Raw genomic sequence first — 12,782 nt, forward strand, 5'->3', positions numbered from 1 at the left:
CACAAATATAGCGTGGAATGGACCCATTATAACACAGAACGCGCACCGTTATAATGCCGTTTGTGAGGGGTCGATAACGAACTACTTCAGCTGCGTGGCTGAGCGGTACAGTACGCGGAACGATACAAGACACGGCAGCGTACCCTCATCTCAGTTATTTGACCCGCCATGGAATGACTGCATACTGATTTGATGAAAAAAAACTTGCATTGTTTTGTTGAACATATTTATGCTCTGTACTGCGGCACTTCTACTGCGTTGAACGAGGACTTGTTGCATATGGTTTATTTATGCAGTTAAATTAAACAGATGGAACTGCATTATAGAAAGACTAGACTGTTTCAGTTTGTTTTGATTTTGACCACACATTTACAATCCTCCACTGGCATCGTTAATAACGCACACTATATTGCATATATGCTGTAATTACATGCTTCAAATGGATTTTAAAAATTTCGATGCGCACATCATGTTCATATTTGGAATTCGGCATTTGTATAATACAGCATCCAGATTGTAACTAGCATTGAGGGTCAGGTTATGTCGTTGCACTGACCAAGCTGGGCAGGAGGCACTTCCAATGAGCACGGTTGTCTATGTACGGTGCAAAAGAATGTGCATATACACTTTGTTACAATTCTGGCAAATCGCCTGATGAAGCTGGTTGTGATCACCAGCAAAACGTCGTGCTCAAATTGTAAATGTTGTGGGTTTACTCTCTAATTGGCATATTTTGTTTCCGTGACAAACCTTGCTAATTGGCTCTGCTAGGTGGTGGTGGGTTATTGACACATTTATGTTTACGCGATCTAACCGAAAAAAACACCCTTTATTATCTATAACATTGGTCGCGAAAGTCTACGAGTTAAACATGCATACATAACATACGAGTCGACACTGCCAGGATCCACTCTTGTTGAAAAGCTTAGACATATACTATACAGGGTGGTCTAGGTGTGACCCCCAAATAATTGACTCCTCACATTTAATTAATTTGCATATTCATTGCTGTTTTAAATGAGCCTTACTTTTAAAAGATGAAGTTTTAGAGGATTAAATTGGGGTCACAAGACACCTGGACCATCCTGTACTGTCGTTATCAACATGCCGCTGACTGAGGCCTGGATCTCAGCCAAATATAAACAATGCAATTAAACCCTTAATTATTATTGGTCTGTTGAGTTATTGGTATGCAATGAATTATCCTAACCCTGGATTTATACCACGCCCACTTATTTATAGCGTTTGAATCACTGCAGACGTTATTGCGTTACTTATTTTAATTTGTTAGAGTTGTTACATCTATGATCTGTTACGTATCTGAAAACCTAAAAGTTATTGGATTCATGTGGTTAATCTGTTATGACGTCATTAAATATTTGATCTGTCCAAAGGTTGACATTGTGGATTTACCAATTAATGCCAATACAATCTTCTGTTCACACATTCCCATGACCATTAATCCACAAGCCAGTCACTCCCTGCAAGTACATTTTCACACAATAATACTCACCCCTCCCTCACATCCCTCTCTCTGTCCTCCCCTGTAGGATCAAAAGGCACTCCATTCCAACCCAGCTAAATTTGAAATTATGCCTCTTCTGTCTCAAACACCATAACGCAACTCCGGAATTTGTCCTTTCGCCTGGAAAGTTAATTTAAAATATAGGTACATACATCTCCAACAACCTGGCCAACATATGTACCCATTGAATTTGCTCTCTTTTCTCAGCAAAAAACACTCAACTATTAGTACTCTTCTTCTTGGTTCTTTCGGTAAAGTCACGTAGAATGGAAGTAATAAAATAATACATATACAACATAATAAAATAATTCTCACGACGTTTCGGCCACAACGCAAGCAGCCGTCCTCAGGTGAAACCAGGTCTGTCGAGGCGACAGCGTCTGAATGAAACAGCACACGTGCTTGGAGCATATATATAAGCTGGGTTGGAAGGGGGGGGAGGGCGTCTTGACAAAATAATTTGCATATCAAGAGGAATTTAGCATATTTATGGGAGGACGGCTGCTCGCGTTGTGGCCGAAACGTCGTGAGAATTATTTTATTATGTTTTATTTTTATTATTTTATTACTTCCCTTCTACGTGACTTTACCGAAAGAACCAAGAAGATGAATCCCTGCAGTCACGAAAGCTTTAAATCGAAATTTATTAGTATTCTCTTACCCCTCGCAAGACTCCTCTTCTGCTTTGTATTGTGTTACTTTCGTCACGCAATATGTGTGGCCATTCCACATAAACAAATGGTTTTGATTATATGTGTCTATCTATTTTATTCATTAATAATGTCACGGCATGTCAGTGGGGTTACACGACTGAATACGTTTTCACTGAATATGTTTTGCGAGTCTCCAGAAGCCAAGTAGTGATATGTAATGTTATTTTTTATTTATAATCTGATACGTAGGATGTAGGTGGTCAATGGTAGAACACCATTTTCTAAATCCGCATTGCTTGCATTTTTGTCTTTATTGAATCTAAAATGTAAAACAGATTTTTACGTTCCTGTAAGAAAAAAATGGTTTAATTGTGCATTATATTATTGCATTAATGCTATACTTTAAAAAAACAGTAACTATTGCTTAAACAACGACTATATACTATGGGGACCTCATTTGCCAGTAAAAATATGATAATTGGTTCTTTACCCTTCTATCTGGCAACAAAACTGACACCTTTTTGCAAGGAGTCATGTTTGCATAGACCGCAATACCTGCAGTCATAATACAAACAAAAGAACATAACTCTGATAATGTGCACATTATCAGAGTTATGTTCTTTTGTTTGTATTATGACTGCAGGTATTGCGGTCTATGCAAACATGACTCCTTGCAAAAAGGTGTCAGTTTTGTTGCCAGATAGAAGGGTAAAGAACCAATTATCAACGACTATATACTTAAAGTTCTGCCTGTACAGCTTAATTTGAAAGCTCTAATGATATTCAATATAATGGATATTTTACATGCAATATATATACAGGAGATAACATTGATGTTTTAAAAATAATTGCAAGTGTTGACCACTCTCGTGTAGAGACAAATGGTAGGGAAAGGTTTATATAAAAAGGTTTTAAATTGCAGGAATTTCCACGCAAGCATTTCATTCGGTTGCCGGATAACTTTTTTTTGTTATTGTCAGCCAGATAGGGCGTCAGAAAATATAATCGTACTCGTTCAAGGGATATATTTTAGTAACCAATTATTTAGTGACAGACTCAGTACCGGATGCATCATGCAAAGAATGGTTTAAGGCTAAGGTTGGAGTGCCAAAGGCTATGTTTTATTCTCCTTTCTCTTCATAGCAGTGATAGAATCTCAGAAAAAAATAGCAACCAACTCCACAGGAAACAGCTTAAAGTTAGAATGAGATTCAATTTACACTACTTTTTTCATTATATTTTTTGCCTTTCTATCCATATTTCCTGGGATGATTTAAAAAATATACTTCTGTATATAGTGTTGATAAAGTATATAACTGTTAATGTCTATAAAGACACAGTTGAGTTAGCATACATGTTGGTAATGGAGATTAACATATGTAATGCGAGCAAGGACAGGGTGGGCGCTGCCTCCGCACCACTCACACGGGCCGGTGTATTGGAGAGGCGGAGCCTGGTCGTCAGGGTGAGTGGGGGTGGAGACAGGGGCAGTAAGAGAAGGTGGAGTTTGGGTCACGTGAGAGAGGGGATATAAGGAGAGAGCCGGAAGAGGGGGGGGAGGAGAGAAGAGAGTGAAACACGGAGGGAGCCACGCTGGCGGTGGAAGGAGAAGTGGCGCCATTGCCACGTGGTCGGGGGTCATAGGCGTACTGGGATCCAGCGTACGCGGGGTGCAGCCAGGCAAGCGGAGCGTGCGGGATCGCGCGGAGATAGAGAGGGCTAGCGGAGTGTGCAGAGTACCCGAAGGGCGGTGTGGCCAGGGCGGGTGAGGAGAGGGCACACGGAGGGGCCGACGGAGACGGTGTGGGCGAGAGTCACACGGAGCGTGCGCGGGGCGCACGAGCACGGAGACAGCGAGGGTCAGAGAGAGGACCGGCAGGTTGCGAGGAAGAACCCAATAAAGGACCAAAGGAGAGCGACATCGTGTGTGAAGGAGTCCTTTATTACACATACACAATGTGAAGAACAACTACAATACGTACATTTAGCAATTATTTTTGTTTATTCTTTCAATATTTATATCCCAGTAGCTACTATTAGGTAACTATCTGTAAGCCATAAAAACTCTTCATCAGAATAATAATAAATATATCATTCTCATGAGGCCCGAATGTGTTAAATGCAGTCTCCAACCCTTATTAACCAATTCTCTTTCACCTCTTTTTTTATATTCTATGAAAAATGGCCATTGCCCAAAAATACCACCGATTATATATATATGTTTTATTTTAAGGCAGTGTTCTTGACAAATGTGAGTTTTCTTGATAAAAAAAGGATACTATTGCTGTGTGCGTTCACTGTAAGGCCACTATTAGTGGAGTAAAGTCTAGGTTTCTGGACAGCATGGAAGAGTAGGCCAAATACCCTCTAGAGCAGTGTGCTTCAATCATTTTCAGGCGGGGTGGGGGAGGGCACTTTCGCCGATAAGACATCAATCAGCGTGAGGGCCACCATACTGCCTCGCAAGGGGAATTTTCATGTGTTTATTGTCGGGGGACTACACGTCAGGGGCGGCACTAAAGGCCACCAGGAGACGGCCAGTGGCCTGCGGACCTTCTAGTGAAGAGAACTGCTCTAGAGTGATCCGCTAGAGCTTCCTCTTGTGGAGGTTATAGTGCCAGAAGTAGAGTAAGCTGGTGATTGCATGGCTGTACCTTTACCATTTTTTTCCTTATCTGCATCATAGTATTTTAATGCCTGGATAGGAAAATTAATTGTTACTAACAATTCTGCAGTAAAATTGCTTATCTTGAAAAGCTGCATTTTTTCTTTCAAGTTTAAGTTCATTTATTAGGTATAGCCCTGTGAGCCATTCGGCTCTTGAATCGGGTGCAACCGCAACAAACAAAAGATACACACTGACGCCATCGTAATGTTCATTAAATATCTTTAAGTGGTTGACCACTGTCAAAGAACTAGGGGTTGTTTTTGGTTCAGAATATAATAACACTGCAACTCTTAAGTTATAAAATAATTTTATTGACACTGCAGTATGCTTCTCGTCTGTGTCATCACATCAATCATAATTAGTGTAATCCTACATTTATTTCATGTGAGATTGTTTTCTTGTTATGGAATAATCTTACTGACGAACAGTAAGCGGGGTGCCTTTCTGCTGCATTCAGGAGACCATTCGTGTCGTTTCTCAGTCCGATTGTGCTGGTGAGGGTCGCGGTGGAAAGTGTTGAGTAGGGCGGTCCAGACCACCTTTTCCTTGGCGACAGGCTCCTAGCTCTTCCTGGAGAATACCCAGGCGTTCCCAGGCCAGCTGAGCGACAAAGTTCCGCCAGCGTGTCCTGGGCTGGCCCCGGGGTCTTTGCCCAGTGGGACGTGCCCGGTAGATTTCCAGAGGAAGTCTACCCAGAGGCATCCTTACCAGGTGCCTGAACCACCTCAACTGGCTCCTCTCAACCGGAGGAGCAGCGGCTCGACTCTGAGGCTCTCCCGGATGACCGAGCTCCTCACCCGGTCTACCGAGCTCCTCAAACGGCCATGAAGAGTGAGTCTGGCAAATCTGCGGAGAAACCTAATTTCGGTCCCTTGTACCCACAATATCATCCTTTCGGTCTTTACCCAAAGCTCATGACCATAGGTGAGGGTGGGAATGTAGATCGACCTGTAAACCGCGAGCTTTGCTCGAGAACTCAGCTCCCGCTTCACTACCGCGAAACGTTACGGTACCCACAACACTGCGGACGCCCCACCGATCCGTTGACCGATCTCCGGCTCCCACTTACCATCACTTGCAGATGAAGACCCCGAGATACTTAAACTCTTACACTATGGGCAGCTGTTCCCCCCTCACCTCGGGAGAACCAATCCACCCTCTCCCGAGAGTGAACCATGACCTCAGATTGGAGGTGCTGATCCTCATCCCAGCCACTTCACACTTGTCATCAAAGCGTTCAAGTGCACCCTGGAGATCACAGACTGACGAGGCAAGGAGGAAAACGTAATCTGCATAAAGCAACGACACCACCTCCATGCCCCCCGTACTGGATACTCTCCATACCTCGGCTGCGCCTTGATATTTTGTCCATTAAACATCACAAACAGGAGTGGATACAAATGCACCTATGGCAGAGTCCGACACCCACAGTAAACGACTTTGATTTAACACCAATAAAACGGACACAGCTCTCACTCCAGGAACAGAGGGATCGGATATCGCACAAAAGCAGCACCAGTACATCATACTCCCGCAGCACCTCCCGAAAGACATTACAGGGAACACAATCATATGCTTTCTCCAAGTCTAAACAGCACAGATAGACTGGAGAAGTATACTCCCATGACCCCTCAGATATCTGTGAGAATAAAAAGAGCTGGTCCATTGTCCCACAACCATGACGGAATCCGCATTGTTCCTCCTGAATCTGAGGCTGGACCACTGGGCAGTGCCTCCTCTCCAGCACTCTGGCATGAGCTTTACCTGAGACGCTGAGGAGTGTGATTCCTCTGTACTTGGAGCACACCCTCTGCCTTTGAATTGAATTTGCCATCTTTCATAGTGCACGCATGAATATTGCATAAAATACCTTTAATTCTTTCAGAAAAGCAGATGCTGGTCAGCGACACTTTAGTCTTCAGTCCATTGAGTCTGTAAAGAGATAGTAAGGCTTTGACCTCAACTGCAGCGAGACGTTAAAATGAAACAAAATATAGCACACAATAATGGGAAGCTACAATTTGATTTCCTGTTCGTTCTCCTAAATTATTAGCATTTCCTTATTGCAGTGATAAGGGTGCACATTTTTTTTATCACAGCGTTGCATTGGCTTTTTGAAATGGCAGTTACAAAAACACCGCCTCCAACAAAGCTTGTGCAGAGCTGGCAGAAGTGGCCATTATTTGTAAGTTATTTCATAGAGGAAAGCTGTTTATTAAAGCAATATTATTTTAGTTCCACACATTTCATGCAACAAAGGCCTTACATTTGGTTATTAACCTTAGAAGAATGTTTTTTTGTAAATTGCACTCACGCCTCATGAATAGTTTCACATGTAGATCAAAGGATGGCATTAAATTATTGTATGACGGTGTGCATATATGGATATGCATATATAGTGTGCTACGTTTCCTTCAGAATATAAAATGTACGTTATGTTTTATTCCATTTCATGAACTAAATCATTCCAAAATTTTGAATACTGTGAGCTTCGAATGTAATTGCTAATTGATTGTGGCAGCTGGATTTTAAGTAATTTGCATAGCCTTGACCCAAAGGTTTAAGAGATTGAACAACTAACTTGCTTATATTACACTATTACACAAACTGAACATATTCCTAAAATCTGTATTTTTTGCTTGCTTAAACCATGTGCTACTTTGAAATATTACACGGCGATTACCTATGCTATATTAAATACCATTAATTTTCCCCAACCTGCTTTCATAATGCACATTCCATTATCGCCCCACTTAGCATGCCTCCGTTTTAACAATTTGCCTCTGTGGCTGCCATCATATATCATAATTAATATATTCACATTCACGCTGCTGTATTTGAAAGTGTAAACCCTGTCACCTCCTGCTACCGGGCGTTCAACACTTCACGCGGCCTTAAAGTGCACGTAGCCAGGCTCAAGCGCCATGGCAGTTCTTGATGTTGTTGTTGAAACCCTTTTCATGGATTGCATTTGTTTGCATTTTTATTTTATTTTAAAATATTCTTGCACTGAATATTTCATTATTCACTGCCTTTGGCAACTGAAAGGATAAACCCTCGTGATTCAAAACATCCTGGAGCAAAACACTTTTTTTGGCCATTCATCCTGCACAGCATCTCTGCATGTGTCTGCGACTTTCATAATTGAGGGATAACAACGATTCGTTAAGTGTATAAAAGAATCCCATTGATTTTTATTTGATACATTCCCCTCAGCCAAGCAGTCAACATATGTCTAGAGCAAATGTTCTGACATTTAGACCATTGGTCATGATGCTGTCGTGCAATGACTGAACAACAGTTTTCAAAGTTATATTTTAAGGCCACTGTGCAAAGATTGTTCATTGATTTTCACGTTTTCCATCAGGTCATAGTTATATACAGACATATTTTCTTAGTTTGTCTTCAGCACTGTGCCTCAAGATTACTCGTGAAAATTTGAGTATACATATGATCACAGTGGTTTATTTTCCAACACATTTTCCTTGCTTAAAGATGTGCGGGTCAGTTTCGGCGATTGCATCCAATATTGTGAGGATTTCGAATTACATCTGAAGGGGGCCCATGAGCTCAGTCAAAACAATCAGCCATTCACACTCCAGATAAATCCTAGTCACACACTTTGCCTTTTATAAACGTTTATTTCGCCCTTAATAATCTCACAAGCATGCATGCACGTCTGTTATAAATTTATATCCCACGGAAAACCTGTTAAGCGAACCCATTTCAGAGGGGAATGTTGACTTTAAGCAATTATGAGTGCACGAGGGATAGGCAGCATAGTATCAATGATCACTAAGCATTACTTGGCAATGCAAAGACAAATTAAATTAGACAATTAAGGCAGAAATAAGTTTCGGGTATTTGGGCAGGGACCAAAGGAATTTAAAAAAGTTTTATTTTATTTAGCGAATGCTTTTACACGTGACTTTCATAGAGCACCAAATACACAACAAAGATAAACTATGAAACATTTAAACATATGTATGGATCGTGAGAGTGATGATCAGGGTATAGTTGTAGAACATAAGTTAAGCAGAGTTGACTAGCTTGCAGGTTTGAAGGACTGTTTCAGAATTAAGGCTATTACTGTCTCATATTATTGTGTTGCTGCCACTCATAGTTTTTTGCCACTCATTATTTCACAATTTTTCTTTTTTTAATTTAATTTAATTGCAAAATGCTTGTATAATTTGTTTTTGCAAATTTTGTAGCTTTAAATTTAAGAAATTTTTGAATACAGTAGACTCTCGATTATGCACGTGCAGATTAACCGCACACCACAGATTTTATCATAAATTAATAACTCATGGATTTTCCCTTTAGCCTAAATTAATAATCGAAAAACAGTTATACATTATTACTAGCTGTACTACCCGGCTTCGCCCGGGACTTGTATCCACCACGGCCGGCCGCCTTTGTCTCCCCAGTGGCGATGTTAATACGCCACACCAGTTACTCGTTTGAGGTTGAGTCGACCTAGGGGAGGTTCAAATAATCGTCACCGGTGGTGGCCGTGAGCGGGAATCGAACTCGGTTCGCCGGGTTTGTAGCGCAGCGTAGCGTTAAGCACTACACCCACCACTCCTCACACACCACACACGCACAGACACACACACAGACACACACACAGACACACGCAGACACACACAGACACAACACACACACACACAGACAGCACGCTAACCACTACACTACCGCTCCCCACACACCACACACGCACACACACAGACACACACACAGACACACACACACAGACACACACACACAGACACAGACAGCACGCTAAGCACTACACTACCGTCCCCCCTACACAACACACGCGCGCGCGTCCATAGGTACACATACACGCGCTTGCTGCAGACACACACGACTTTCAGGGTGCGTACGGCAGTAACCGACTGAAATAATAAAGCGGCAATGCTGCGCGAGGAACGCCTTAGACCTGCAAGACATTTGTGTAATGCGAGCGTAAACGGACAAACACATACAAACACATACACACACATACACACAAACACATACACACACATACATACACACAGACACACACAAACACACACATACATACACACAAACACATACACAATACACACACACATACATGCAGACACACAGACAGACACATAACACACATACATACACACACATACATACACAGAAACACATACACACACATACATAGACACACACATACATACACACAACACATGCACACACGTACATACACACATACATACAGACACGCAGACATACACATAAACACATACAAAAAAACCCACATACATACACACACACATACAAACACACAAACACATACACACATACATACACACATATATACAGACACACAGACATACACATAAACACATACACACATACACACAGACATACACATAAACACATACACACATACACATGACCCGGCTTCGCCCGGGACTTGGATCCACGATGCCCGGCCGCCTTTGTCTCCCCAGTGACGATGTTCACACACGACAGCAGTTACGCGTTTGAGGCTGAGTGGACCTAGGGGAGGGCCAGGTCCGTTTCAAATAATTGTCAGCGGTGGTGGGCGTGAGTTGGAATCGAACTGGGGTCGCTCAACCAGCTTAATGACTATTTGTACAAAGAACATATAAAGAATGGATTATAATAAGCAGGCTACAGTAGACATTATAGACTGCCAGTACACGCAGTCAGCTTCATAAGCAGGCTAGAGTGTACATGATAGAGTGGCAGTACGCTCACCGAGCTTAATAAGCAGGCTACAGTCTACATGCTAGACTGGCAGTACGCTGACCCAGCTTAATGACTATTTGTACAGTGAACATTTAAGTAATCGATTGTTGGCGCGTTGGGTTTAAAAGTAATATTAATTGCACACATTGTGGTGGGGGTGGAGTGAACAGTAGGAAAAACTTTGATGAATTTACCTCAGAGTGGCGTGGTGGGTGTCGAGGCCTAGTAGCGTGCAGAGCCTGCGGCCTCGCCAAAATTGTCCACCCGGCAGAGGCAGGGTACGGGTGGCGTGCCTTCCCCCCCCCCCTCAGCGCTCCAACAATACTGTGTAATGGCTATAATTTAATTATTTACGGAGCCTATGAAAGTGGCGAAGGCGTGGCTAGCCCTTGGCAGGGGCAACCGCCGTCCAATGAAACTGCAGCCCTTGGCGAAGGCGTCGCTAGCCGTTGCCAGGTCCAATGAAAGCGGCGAAGGCGTCGCTAGCCGTTGCCAGGGGCAACCGCCGTCCAATGAAAGTGCGTATGGTCCGAAATCCACACACACACACACAGACAGACATCCACGATTTTATATATATAGATTCTTAGAAATGTTTATTACAAGTCACCAAATATGTGCTCCGGGAATCTGAAATCCACATGATCTCCTCAACAGTAGAGTAGTTGAATTTATCTACAACAGTGGGCACAGGTTAATTGGCTCTGCTATCCACTTCGTGGGCCGAGTCTTCGGCGCGAGAGCAGGAAAGTTATCACTGAGCACGCGCATCAATTGGTTAATTCTTTACTATCAATATTTGTTTGTTCATTTAACAAATTACATTTCCTTAACTTAAACATAATTTATACCTATATTCATGTTTTTTGGCATAGCGATCCGTGAAAAATGGATACTTTTGGATTATATATATAAGTTATACATTATTATTGGATTATATATATAATCCCAAAGTATGGATAATTATAGATTATTTTTAATTATCTGCGGCTGTCATGCCCGTTATTAGCGTGGATAATCGAGAGTCTACTGTATCTACAATTATTGTTATAATTACAGTGGACTCCATTATCCATGCTTCAGTTAACCACAAGTTTAATTTTCTGTGCATGATCTTAGCACCGCGTGCAACTGTCCACCACTCAATCCTGCCCCTCTGGCACCTTCTCCTCTCTATCACAGCTCATTTTTTTTATTAACCATAAAAAATAGCTTATCTATACAAGGCAACTCCTCTCTCCCCATTATTGAGATACATTTAGTCCACTAACACACTTTACGGAGCAAGGTCAGAGTATTAGAATGTCCCAGTAATAATAGATAACATTCCTAAGTAGTACAAATAAATCGACTGATCCTGCCACGTATAATGATAATTACAGCATGTGAACATTGAAAGTAGAGGTGATTAAGTGAGAGTATGTGCATACTTTCAGCGTTGCTTTTCAAAATAATTCTCATACACCAACGACACGTGCATCAGTGTGCTTAGAATGGCTAGCCATGTATGATACATATTTACCCGATTGCCATTCAGGATGAAGACATATAATTTCCTGAAACTGGCACAAGCTTCATCCTTCTATCTTTTTGATATCCCTTCTGTACTTTAATGTTATTAATACATGTGTAGTGTCTACGATTCGGACACAGAGTTTCTAGGAGACACTTTCTTTATTAACAACTTCCACAGTCTCGTTTGCACACTCTCCACAGTTGCTCATGCTAGCCTGTACATTATGTAATAAAAGGACTCGAACACTTCTTTCTGTCTTCGTGTCTTTATTCAGGTTCACGTCTTTACCCACACGGCACTCTGTTATAACTCCTGTATTTGTAGCCCCCGGCTATTCACTGCTATTATAGCTTCCTCACCCCTCTGACTCTCTGCTTCATCTACTGTAACCTCCTCCCTGCAGACTTGCTGCTACCCCTATGTGCAGACCCTCTGGCTGTCACTGTATGCAGACCCGCTGCCCACTCTCTCTGTGCAGCCCCGCTGCTGACTGCAGCCTCCTTGCTGCTTCGGGTCGGTCACCGCTGGCCAACGGTGCCGATCCTCGCTTCCCCCGTGTTCGTGGCGATCTCGCCACACCCCGCTTCGCCCTTCGTGGCCTTCCTCTGTTCCTGGTTCCCCGTCACTCCCCTTGCTCTTCCGGTTCCCCTCCTTCTATACTCAACCCCTCTCCCCCCACGT

Source organism: Lethenteron reissneri, chromosome 19, assembly GCF_015708825.2.
Source record: "Lethenteron reissneri isolate LAM-NWPU_2019-01 chromosome 19, ASM1570882v1, whole genome shotgun sequence".
In the NCBI taxonomy this organism is placed as follows: domain Eukaryota; kingdom Metazoa; phylum Chordata; class Hyperoartia; order Petromyzontiformes; family Petromyzontidae; genus Lethenteron; species Lethenteron reissneri.